Source organism: Colobus angolensis, unplaced genomic scaffold, assembly GCF_000951035.1.
Source record: "Colobus angolensis palliatus isolate OR3802 unplaced genomic scaffold, Cang.pa_1.0 Scaffold174, whole genome shotgun sequence".
Taxonomy (NCBI): Eukaryota; Metazoa; Chordata; class Mammalia; order Primates; family Cercopithecidae; genus Colobus; species Colobus angolensis.
This window is the reverse complement of record NW_012114866.1, coordinates 5901585-5915229: the sequence shown is the minus strand read 5'-3', so window position 1 is coordinate 5915229 and position 13645 is coordinate 5901585. Positions and strand designations below refer to the sequence as shown.

At 35.9% G+C, this 13645-nt stretch overlaps 1 protein-coding gene across 5 annotated transcripts in view; it reads right to left on the bottom strand.

Annotated features, from left to right (window-relative positions):
- DLG2 (discs, large homolog 2 (Drosophila)) overlaps window positions 1-13645 on the bottom strand; it is a 2293993-nt gene that overhangs the window by 860715 nt on the left and 1419633 nt on the right. The window lies entirely within an intron of this gene.

The window sequence follows — 13645 nt, the reverse complement described above, 5'->3', positions numbered from 1 at the left end:
AAAGAGCTTCTGCACAGCAAAAGAAACTACCATCAGAGTGAACAGGCAACCTACAGAATGGGAGAAAATGTTTGCAATTTATCCATCTGACAAAGGGCTAATATCCAGAACCTACAAAGAATTTAAACAAATTTACAAGAAAAAAACAAACAATCCCATCAAAAAGTGGGTGAAGGATATGAACATACACTTCTCAAAAGCAGACATTTATGCAGCCAACATACATAGGAAAAAAAGGTCATATCACTGGTCATTAGAGAAATGCAAATCTAAACCACAATCAGATACCCTCTCAAGACAGTTAGAATGGCGATATTAAAAAGTCAGGAAACAACAGATGCCAGAGAGAATGTGGAGAAATAGGAACACTTTTACACTGTTGGTGGGAGTGTAAATTAATTCCACCATTGTGGAAGACAGTGTGGTGATACCTCAAGGATCTAGAACTAGAAATACCATTTGACCCAGCAATCCCATTACTGGGTATATACCCAAAGGATTGTAAGTCATTCTACTATAAAGACACATGCACATGCATGTTTATTGTGGCACTGTTCACAATAACAAAGACTTGGAACCAACCCAAATGTCCATCAGTGATAGACTGAATAAAGAAATTGTGGCACATATACACCATGGAATATTATGCAGCCAGATAAAAGGACGAGTTCATGTCCTTTGCAGGGACATGAATGAAACTGGAAACCATCATTCTCAGCAAACTAACACAAGAACAGAAAACCAAGCACCACATGTTCTCACTCATAAGTGGGAGTTGAATAATGAGAACGAATGGACACAGGGAGGGGAACATCACACACTGGGGCCTGTTGGTGGGTGGGGGGCTAGAGGAGGGATAGCATTAGGAGAATTTATTAACTTTTTATAAAGAAACAAAACAAACTAACAACTTACAATTGTCTTAGTAGGCACAGAGATAGCATTTTACAAAATCCAATATCTCTTTCTGGTTTTAACTAAAAACTCTCAGGACAAGACAAGCATGTCCCTTCTCACCACTTATATTCAACATTGTCTAAGAGGTTCCAAACTGTGTAAGAAGGCAAGAAAAATAAATACAGCTTGGAAACAAAGAAATAAAAATATTTTTATTATACATGACATAATTATGTGTGGAAAATCTCATGAATTCTAAAGAAATGCTAGTAGAACCTTTAGCAAATTTAACAAGGTTGTAGAACACAAGATTAATATTCAAAGATCAATTGTATCTCTACATACTAGCAATAAATACATAGAAATTAAAATAAAAAATAATGCAATTTATGATAAACTTTTGAAATATTAACTACTTCGGGATAAACCTGATTTTTTCTTTTTCTTTTTTTTTTTTGAGACAGAGTCACGCTCTATCACCCAAGCAACCCTCCCTCCCAGGTTCAAGCAATTCTTGTGCGTCAGTCTACTGAATAGCTGGAACTATAAGCGCACACCATCACGTCCAGCTAATTTTTGTATTTTTTGTAGTGATAGGGTTTTGCTATGTTGGCCAGGCTGGTCTCAAACTCCTGACCTCAGGTGGTCTCCCTGCCTCAGACTCCCAAATTGCTGGGATTATATAAAACTGATTTTTAAAGTGTGCAAGACATGTACACTGAAAACTACAAAAAGAAAAAAGAAGATGCAATATTGTTAAGATTTCATGCTCTGAAAACTGATTTATAGAGTCAATGCAATCCCAATCAGAATCCCAGTGGGTGTTTATTTAGCGAAATTAACAAGCATACTCTAAAATCATATAGAAAATCAAAAAATATATAGTAGCCAAAATAACTTAAAAATGAGATTGAAAAAAGTAAACATCTGATTTCTAGAATTGTTATAAAGCTAATGTAGTCAAGACAGTGTGGCATTGGCATAAAGATAGGCAAATAGATCAATGGAACAGAATAGTGACTACCAGGGTTGAACCACACATCTATAGACAACTGATTTTTAATGAAGGTACAAAGTCAACTTAATGAAGGAAAGATAATATTTTCAATAAATGCAGGAACAATTGGTTATCCATATGTGAAACAGCAAACTTTGATTCACACCTCTTGTTACAAATTAACTCAAAGTGGATTATATACTTAGATGTAAAACCTAAATGAAACATCTAAAGGAAAACATGAGAGAAGATCTTTATGACCTTGGGTTAGGTAGAATACAAAAAGCTAAATCTGTAAATGAACAAACTGATAAATCAGAGGTCATTAAAATTAAAATTTTCTGTGCTTTAAAAAGTATTGTTAATAAAATAAAAAAGACAAGCCACAGAATGAAAGGAGATATTTACAAATTATACATCTCATAAAGGACTTGTTTCTAAGATAAACAAATAACTCTTAAAATTCAATCAGAAAAAAAATTCCCCGAAAATGAGACAAAGATTTGAGCAGACACTTCACTAGTGAAGATACAGGTATAAATTAGGATCTGAAAAGATAATCAATATCATGAATTGTTAGAGAAATGAAAATTAAAACCCCAGTAATATACTACCACATACCTATTAAATAGTTAATATTTAAAAAGACCGACCATATCAAGTGTTGTTGATGATGTGGAAGACTGGAACTCTCATATGCTGCTGGTGAGAATATAAAAAATGGTACAACCCCTTTGGAAACAGGTCAGTACTTTTTTCTTAGGTTAAACATGTACCTATCCTGGGATTTAATGATTCTACTCCCAGGCATTTACTGAGGATAAATAAAAGCACATGTCTATTCAAAGACTTTTAGACAAATATTCATAGCAGCTTTATTTGTAATAGCCAAAAGCTTGAAATAACATCAACAGATGAATAGATTAAACAATTGTGATATTTGCATGCAACAGAATAGTGTTCAGCAATAAAAAAGAATGAACTATTGATACATGCAAAAACATGGATTAATCTTTAAATAATCATGTTGAGTGAAAGAGGACAAACAAAAAGAGTACATACTATATGATCTCACTTATATAAAATTCTAGAAAATGCAATTTAATATATAAAGACAGAAAGGAGAGTAATAGTTGACTGGGAATGGGGAGGTAGAGCAGGTAGGGTAAGGTAGTTGGAGGGAGGGATTACAAAAGTCTGGATGGATTACAAAAAGGCATGAAGAAATTTGCAGAGGATAATAGATATCCTTATTATCTTGAATTGATGGTTTCATATGTGAAAACTCGTCAAACTGTACCTCACTGAAGCTATTTAAAGTTTTTTAAGTTTCTAGAGAAACCATCAGAAAGTCTTATACTCCTGGGGCTTATCATAAGTGATAAACACTCATCATTTAATGTTATAATCTTACAGTTCAATCTGTCTCCTTGGAGAGGGGTTGGGGAAGATAAATAAGCTTAGAAAGCAATGACCTTCCAGCAGGAAGGGAAGCAGAGGACAGGGATAAGTTTAATCAGAAGAAAAGACCAAGACTTTAACATCCAGGACCTTACTTCTAGTTATAGTTCTTGCTCTAATTTAGCTGTAAGATCTTGGTTCAGTCATTTAGCTTTGACAAACTTCAGTGACTCAATTTCAAAATGAAAGGATTAGATGCAACTATCTCTCAAGTTCTTTCAGAGCCATAATTCAATGATCTATAGATATATTTTAATCATCAACAATCCCATTTTCATCACAACTCAGCACTTACAGTTATGGCCTTAAATTTAGCAGAACTACTTCATATAATTTTGAAGTATGTACTGTCATATATGCTGGTAATCTCACTCCTGTAATAGAGTAAACTCTCTGGAGGGTGAGGCCCTCTATCCTAAAATTTCTGGTTTCCCCATAGTATTTAAAGTTCAGAGCTTACATCATTGTAATATTGACATTATCATTGACAGTAAAATTGTAACAATTCATATATATCATTTTACTGCTTAAAAAGCTACTTTCCCACATGGCATCCCCATGAAGGTCTTATTCGTAATATACAGATAGAGAAATAGGTTCATAGAGGCTAAAGTAACTGGCTTAACCACTAACTAGCCTTGTGACCATGGCCAAGTTCCACAGTGTCTGTAAAACAGAGCCTGTGAGATAACAGTACTCATCTCATAGGATTGTTGAGGATTAAATGAGTTAATATTGATAAAACTTTAGAGCAGAGCCTGGCACATAGTAAGCACTATTATTAGTGTTTATGAAATTAATTTAACTTTATTGATTTATTTAACAAGTAAGAATTAATAGATCTAAGATTAGATTCACATCTTTTGGTTCTTAGTCCAATATACATTTGACCAGTGATCAGTAATTATATAAGATAATTGTAGATTCACCTTTCCTAACCACCATTACACCCTAGTCTAAAGGATGTAACCTCCTAGTTTTCTTCCTCCCTGAACCCTATTTGCCTCCTTTTCCTTCATAGTATTTACTTTTTAATTTTCTTCCTCCTCCACTAAACTGTAAGCTCAGAGAGCAGAAGCCAATGTACAGCCAGCTCCAGCACAGTACCTAGAATATAGGACTCTTTCAGGGTTTGCTTGATATTATTACTATTAATGGGGGCTAAAATAGATAAAAACTAATTAAAATTTCAAAAATATATGTTAGTATATTTACCAGGATTTTCTGTATTTACAAACATCTATGGTGAATTCAGCCATGACTCAAAACAAAAACAAAAACAAAAACAAAACAAAACAAAACAAAAACGGGCCAGGTGCGGTGGCTCACACCTGTAATCCCAGCACTTTGGGAGGTCGAGGCAAATGGATCACCTGAGGTCTGAGACTAACCAGCCTGACCAACATGGAGAAACCTGGTCTCTACTAAAAATAACAAAATTAGTCTGGCGTGGTGGTGCATGCTTGTAATCCCAGCTACCCCAGAGTTTGAGGCAGGAGAATCACTGGAACCCAGGAGGCAGAGGTTGCTGTGAGCTGAGATCGCACCATTGAACTCCAGCCTGGGCAACAAGAGTGCAATTGTCTTAAAAAAAAAAATCAATCCTGGCATCTGATCCATTTTTTCCTATTTGAGAGAGTGATACCTTGATGGGCAAGACTCACATGACTGTGCCATGGCAAAATGGCAAATGCCATATTTTATAGGGGGAATTATATGACCTGTGGTGTACTGAAGTCCATATAATATAAAATTGTGCTACATATTCAATCATTCAGTCATGCCTCAAACCTGCTTAAGAGATGCAAGCCATCGTATTACAGTGACATTTTGCACACACTGCAGTCTCTGGAATAATATGCCCAGTACTGTAAAGGAGAGAAAGCAAGTGACCTGAGAGAAGCTGACTGAAGTAGGTAGGACCCCAGGTCTTGTTTGAACACAGTTCTGCAGAACTGTGCATGTTAACTTCAGCATGTTAAACTTCAGACCAGAGTCAAGCCAGGGCTAACCTGGATAGAACTGTGAGGCAGATGAAGTGTGTCTTCACCATCTTCTTCCCTGTCTAGAGCCCTCAGCCATTCTCCACTGGACTTTCTTGACAGGAGGAAAGCTACTTGAACCCAATTGTAGGGCAGTATTAAGAATTTCATATGCCTCTTGCCCTACTTGCTTTCTTGACTCTTTTTGAGGCCAGGTGTTAATCATATTCATCAGTTTGTTCTCAGCCTGTAGTGCATTGCCTGGCATATAACAAAGGGCACCAAAGGTTTCTTAAATAAATAGATGGACATAAAAAATGTTTTATTTGATGCTGATGAAAGGAATTCTTTATATTTGCAGAGCATGTTTTGATTGACAAAACACATTTACAACTAGGACTTCTCTGTTACTTTTCACCTTCTCCCTATTTACACGTTTAAACGTTATTATGTCAGTGGCTCCCTTGTTTATTTTTGGCTCAGATTTCTTTCCTAAATTGAATATCCTGTTGCTTGCTGGTCATCTCTGCTCAGGTATCTCACAGATCTCTCAGATTTAACAGCTCCAAAAGCTAAGCTTTCATCTTCCTTCTTCCCTCCTCAAATCTGCTTCTCTTTCAACTTCCTCATCCAGTAAATCCCAGCTCTGCCCACTCCATTTCTCAAGTCAAATCTCAGGAGCCTTCACATCCACTTCATCAAGACCCTCTGATGGAATAATTTGGTCCTGTCTGTCACCAGGGTCAGCTTGTGCCATCTCCCCCTTCTCTGTGACCTAGCTCCACAGGCCCTCTTCCATTATTTAGGATATAATAAATCCCATTCTCATGTTGGTTCCTATGCAAATGCCAATTCTTCTGCCTCAAATCTTCTCCCACCTGTTCTTCAGAATTCTCTCCCACTTATCATTTAAATCTTAGCTTCACTGTGCATTGTAGGAAGCTTACCAGATCCCTGTCCTCTGTTTGTTAGATGCCAGTAATCCTTCCTTCCCCCAGATGTGAAAACTAAATAGGTCTCCAGACATGACCTATGGTCCCTCAAGGGAAAAAAAACTATGCCAGTTGAGCACCACTGCCCTATACCTTGCTCAGGACATCCTGTTATAACTTTTCATGGAACCCAGTCTGTAAGCCTCTTTTGTGACTTTTGTGTGATGTTTACATTACATAACTGAATTACTTCATTATGGATGAAAACTAGTTCTTCTGCTTACAATGTATCGTCTATATATAGTGTCCAGCATGAGTAGGTACTCAATAAACATTCGTTGGATAAATGAATGAATTTCATTCTCATACAAACCCTATGGGAATATGCACAGCCAGAATTAGCAACCCTATTTCTAAATTGAGGTACAAGATACACTGAATGGTTCAGTGAGAGGCCCCTGAATCACATCATCAATAAATGGTAGACCAAGGAATCCATTAACCTAGGCTTTATCACTCTCAATTCCTCTTACCAGCATGTATCCTTTTACTGCCATTACCATGTTTTTAACCTTCGCAGATTACTTCATCTGCTTTCTCTTCCAAGTGCTTTATTATGTGTTGTCCTTGTAGTTCACAGTAATATACACCTAGCTCTATACCAAGGGCTGAAAAGCTCAGACCTTACAGGGGCTTCCAGTGATGCTCCACTCTGCTGCTTTTAAAAACTCACAGCATATTAAATATAAGAGAGGTGGTTAGGGCTTCTCATGTTGTAATAGGAGTGCAAGGGGGTAAAAAAAGTCAATAGCTCTCTTGAATAAATTTGCTTTTATCATACATTTAGCTCAGCTTTGTGGTCTACTCTAGTAAACAGACTGAAGAAAACTAATCACAGGACAGGTTAAGATACTCTAATCTTAATGAACCCATTGCAATATTGCCAACCAGAATATGGAATAACTTTTAAAGATGCCTGGCTAAAATTATCCTTTACTTTCATGCTGCTTAAGTATGGCCAAGCAGAAAAATCTCAATTGAAAATGAAAATTCTCTTAAATGGTACTTACAGCATGCTAATGCGCTTCTATGTTCCAAGGTTTTGAATAACAAGATCTACATGGCATGCTCAATTTTTTCCCTCAAATAAACTATTTTTGAAGAGCCTAAGGGCCACAATGGTCAACAAGTGTCTGAGTGAGGACAGGGCATGCTGTTGAGAGGTAAATTTGACTCAGAGATGCCCCTGAGCCATGGAGAGGAGCTGTGTTGGTGGGCTTGGTAATATCAGAATCCCTTTACTGTTACCAAAGGGTTGACGCCTAAGCTTTCCTATCTCTCTGCAGAGGCAGACAGGAGAGTTAAGAGTACAAGATCTGGAGGCCAACTTTCAAGGTTAGAATCCTAGTTTCGATGCTTTTTAAATGTCTGATCTTGATCAGATTACTCTACACTTTGGGCCTCAGTTTCCTCATATGTAAAGTGGGTTTGATAATGGTGTTTATGTCATATAATCGTTGTGGGAGATTAAATTAGTCGATTCATGCATCCAGCATAAAATAAGTACCAAATAATAATTGCTACCTATTATCTATCTTCTTTACATATATTCTATTTCTGTGTACATAAAAGTATTTGGTGTTTTATTAAGCTCTGTCCATATCCCAGATTTTATCATCTCACTAATTCACAAGCACCTTTAGGGCCTAACCACCAATGCATTTTCATCATCATAAAAGTACCACACTTGATTCTTACAACAATCCTATGAGGTTGGGATGGTTATACCCATTTTACAGATACGAAACTGAGATCTAGACTAGTTGGACTGTGCCTGTGATTATGCAATTAGATAGTGTTGGGGGGCCAGGGCTAAAGCTTTGGACTTCTTAGGAATAATCTTCTTCTCTTTTCAAACCATAGAATTTTCACAGACTCAGTACTTGTCTTAAAACTTTTAGGATATTAATATGACTTCAGAGTAAAACTCCCTGGGAATCTGTTCTCCCTATTCCCTGCTTTAATCAATGTATCTTCACTGGGTAGCAGCTGCATGTTTTAGTCAGTGTTGCATAAGTCTCTGTTTCTTTCTCTCTCTTTCTTTACCTGTCCTTCCCTCCATCTCTCTTTCCTCCTTTTTACTCTCTTCCTTCCTTCAATCCCTCTCCTTCTCTCCCTCCATATTTTTCTCTCCCTTAGACACACACACACACACACACACACACACAAATACTTTATTCGTCTATTTCATATAGAAGGAGAAGGTGTCATTAATAATGACTTTGAGTTTTCCACCATCTGTAATGAGACAACTGTGATCAGGTGAGAGCCGATAGGTGAACTTGGATTACTAGTGCAGGCAAGGGTCATGCATTAAATAAAAAAGCAAAGAAATGGAGTTTGGATTAAAAAAAATAGTATGGAAAGGGAAGAGAGACAGTCCTTGATTCTAGTAAAACTTGTAGGAAATGGAACAATAATAATTAATTAAAAATACTTCTGAGGGAAAGTAGATGAGTCTGGCTAGTTAACCATTTCACTAAATTGATATCATATGATATTAAATAATTAATAATCCATCAATTATTTACAATGTACATTTGGAAAATTTAGTTAATATCACCAAGCTTTAGTTTTCTCTCTCATAAATTGAGAATAATAATTAATAATAATATTAGTCTCCTAGTATTATTGTAAGGATTAAATGAATACTTACACTTAAATATTTCTTAGAGTATAAGAAAGTACTAAATACAGATTAATAAATACATGTTAGCTACTGTCAATAGTATTATTATTTTATTAATGCTATCAGGAAGGGAAAAGTATAGAAGGCCTCCAAGATGAGGGTGATAACAGATTTCTATTTGATACTTTAGGCAATAAGAAGTTATGAAGAATACCTATGACTGAAAAGATATTTTGCAGTTATTTGTTAAAAGACTTAAGAGGTAAGTATTTAGATTCAGGGAGTTCAGCTAGAATTTATTTGCAAGAACCAGGTAGTTCTAAGATAGAATAAGATGTGTAACTAAATCTCAGAGTCATTAAAAGCATTGATCTCCAGTGCTCATGAGATCTAGGTCTATTCACCCCCAAATGAAATTGCATAGAGAATGTTAATGTATCAATAGAAAAATCCCTAAATGAAACTAAATAAAACATTTGAAATTATACTATGAAGTCAAGACAGTGATATGTAAACTCATCCAAAGCTGAAAGGCCAGCACCATAGTCACAGATAATGGATTCCACCAAAATAGGTCTTGCAAACTTTGTTTCACTGAACTATATTGACATAATTAAAAGTCAGTTAACGTAGGGATCACAAACATTTATAGTAGGGACAAGCTTTTGTGATATTTACTTTTATAATGAACTGAGACTTAAATATTGCTCATGCACAGAAATATGTTTTGTCAACTTTGCAAGAATTCTTTTTTCATTAGTAATATCTTCATAAAAAAGTCGAAAAGCAAGGCCCTTAATCATGTCGTATTCTTTTGGAGTCCTTTACTCAGCAATAATTTCATTTAAAAACATTTCAGTGAACACTAATTGAACAGAAACTATCAACTTTCCTTTTGTAATGAAAGGAAAACTGCCGTGATGAAGAGTTTCTAATCATTATATCTAATTAAAAAGTTAATCCTTAAGTTTCTCATGTTCAAGTTCTTTCAAATGTAACAAAAGAATTTCTCTTTCAAAAATGGGAAACAAAGCACAGTCATTAACAAACAATGCTTCTGTGGTAAAGCCACAAACTTGGAATTAAAACATATTGGCCCAAGCTTTTGTGAGGAAATTAGAAAAATTACAAGAATCAGCCAAACCTTGGCCTTCATTGACCTATGTTTTTTAATACAGAAAAACTTCATTGTAGCACTGACAGTGGGGGATCAAAAAATAATTGCAATTTAAGCCTTTGAACTGCAGAGCGAAAAATGGTCTCTGCATCTCAGCTCATGGGGGAAATGAGACATGACTCACTCTCTAGTATGAGTAAAGGTAATTCTTTTAGGTTTAGAGATAGGTCTAGAGATAGGGCTAGAAGCAAGTTCTTCTAAATAAGTGAGACTTTACCCTAATATTCTGATTCATGGGAAAACTTTTAAAGCCACAGTCTAACCTCCTGAAGCCCAGTAGAGAAAGAGAGGATTCCTAGGCAAATATGGGAGATGATCCACCCAGGCCTGACTATCTCACTCTGTTCGTAAACAAGACAGAGTGGGAGAGATAGTTCTGAAAGACTAAATGCAAACTGCAAGATGATGAGCAGATTGCTTTGACTATCTCTACTTCCAACCTATGCATGCAAAGTATTTCAGGATACTGTGTGATGATCAGAAAAAGAAACCTTGTGTGAAAGTGCCATTTTCTGGATGGTCAGACCCCACAAAGTAGTAACCAGATCCATAATATAGTAAAGCATTACATAAGGGGCTTGCATATTTCATTAACAAAGACCAACAAGATCACTCCCAACAACTAAGTTTGCTCATTCTGATATTACCCAAAGTAGCCTCTAGCCTATTACAAAGCAGTCCTAGGTAAAGGCTGAGTATCTATAGCGCTGGCATAAGTAAATATTATTAGATGTCAACTCAGATCATGGTCTTCACTGAGCAAAGGAGACAATATTTCTAATGGAATATAACCTTACTTCATTCTATATTATTGCTTCTCAGGGACAGGATGGATAGAAGATTGAGCAAAAGTTTTTGTAAAATAATTTTTTCATATAGGCACCTTTTAGATTTCATTGACATCCTCTGCTTTCTGCCTTTGCTTTACTAGTTTTTCCAAGAGGCATACATGCTATAATGAAAAGAAGCGAGAAATGTGAAATCCTTGCTGTGTTGCTTATGAGGTGTGTATGACCAAAAGAAAGCCTCTTGGTTTTTCTGAGCCTTTATTTGCTCTACTGTGAAACAGGGATAATAATCCCTGTTATCACAGGGTTCTTCTGAGACTCAAATAAAAAATGTGAAAACATTTTTGGAAACACAGAAATGAGTTTTGTGTGTGAGGGAGAATGATTTAACATAGATGGAATATTCACCAAGTACCAGGTACAGCACGAAATTCTTCATGTACGAGGTCTTTTAATAAAGTAACTCTGTGATACAGGCATTGTACCCATCTAAGAGGTGAGAGAAGGAAGTGGTAGAGATACTGAGTAACATAACTAGGGTATTAAAGCTTGATATTTGTAGAGATAGAATTAAATTCAATTTTGTCTGTCTCCAAAGACAGTGGTCAGTTCCCAGAAAGTGGAAACTGTTCTTTTGGTAGTACATTGTTTTAAAAAGCAAGGTTTTAATGTGATTCATCCAAGGTTTGAATTCTAATGCTAAACTCATTCACTGTTGCTATGAGTAAGTTGCTTAAACTCTCTCTGAAGCTTTATTATCTCATCTAAAAATGGGGAAGAAAAGCAACTAACCCATATATTTTTGTGAAGATTTCTAGAAAAAAAATGCACATCTAGCAATTAAAAGGGTTCTTTGGTGGCATACATTATACATTCAATACATGTTAGCTACTACTGGTTCAAAATTAGCACTTTTTAAATTTGTTAGTAACCAGTTCAGTAAATTATCTAGGAATCTCATAATTTTTTTAATAATTTACCCTGTGTATTACAAAGATGAGGCAATTTTTATTACATACAACTGACCATTGACCAAAACAATTAAAGGCTAGCTAAGTGAGCTTAGATATATAAAAGAAATAAATCTAATCAGGTACAAGGTGAGAAGTTAATGGTTAAAATAAAACAGAATTAATAAGGTTAGGTAGACAAGAAAGAATATTGCCAAGTTAGACTAAATGGGCAATGAGCAAATCCTAACTATCCCGGCTGACAGCACCCTACCTTTTGGGTTGTCATTAATGAGTAGTATAATTTACATTATGTATTATAAACAATATGGAACATATAGTCCCTGATTGAAAATATGAAAAAGTCAGTATTGAAGTCCTAATCTCTAAATTTATATTCTCCCTTATCTATTTTATATAAGCTCATTAAATAAAGTGAAAACTCATTAGAGCATGAATTTTTCTCCTCATGCAATGACCTTTATCTCCGTTTGATTTACATGCAGAAAAACAAAAGTAATTTCAGCTGACAGATGACCCAAAGATCAGAGAGGCACAGGGTTCACATAAAAACAACAAATCAATTTGCTATTAAATATTGGGAGCACAAATAATTAGCTAGATAGGCAAAGTTTTTTTATAAACCTATTTCTTCATCTGTAAAATGGAACTAATACCTTCAGTCTCACACAGTTGTTGTATGGGTTAGATAAGTTAATATGAATAAATTTCCAGCCCAGCTCATGTCATTTAGTAGGCAATCATCAAAGTAGGTTATCTTCAATTAGTTTATTTTAGGTATTTTGGAAAACATCCCCTCTATTTATCAAATGCTTGCAGGTTCTAAACTTTGTCTTAGGTATTGGTGACACATAATATTGCCCTGCCTTTAAGGATTTCACAGACTATAATAGCTAACCATTTCACTAAATTGACATCATGATGGAATGACTATAGAGTGTGATGAAAAATCACATGGCCATATTGGTTGGAAGTCTAGGGCAGGTGGAGAAAAAGTAGACCAAGGAAAGCTACAGACAAAAAGAAATGTCACTGAAGCTGGATGTGCAGGGGCGGCAGGAATTTGGCAGAAAGAGAAGAGAGGAAATGATTTTCCAGGCTCAGAGTAACGACATATGTGGTAAGTTATTCTCACCTCATGCCTATAGTTACAAGTGGAGAGACTTCTCCAGGCTAATTCTCTGGACCTCTCCCCATTCCCAGAAGATGGGAGTTTCATGCTAGGTAAGTTTGAGAAATGGGACTAGGAAAGCTTAGCTCACCCCTGCCTCTTGGGAGTCAGCCTGCCTGCTAGAGCCTAGCATTCTCTTTTCACTATAAGATAAGCTTAGCTAGTAGAAGCTATGCCTCTGCAAGAGAAACTGATAATTTGAAGGGTAAATTGAGTTCAGGGGGATGTTAGCAAGCCCTCTGGCTGCCTACCATAGCCAATTCTTCCACGTTAGCTTTTTTATCAGTAGTAGTTCTGATTTTATAATCTCTATCAGAATCTGGAACCTATATCTTACCTGGTTTTGACCTTAAGGTAAAAAAGACTCTATTAAGTGTTGTCAAACATGATAGAGAATGAAAGTTTAAATGCAAGAAATTACATAGTATATCCAAAAGGTGGTACTTCTTATTTTTCAGAAGAATAAAGTACTTGGGAAGTGTGGAGGGAGATAAACTAGGTGTAAAGGCAGGGGGGTCCAATCTTTGGTTTCCCTGGGCCACACTGGAAAAAGAATTATTATCTTGGGCCACACATAACA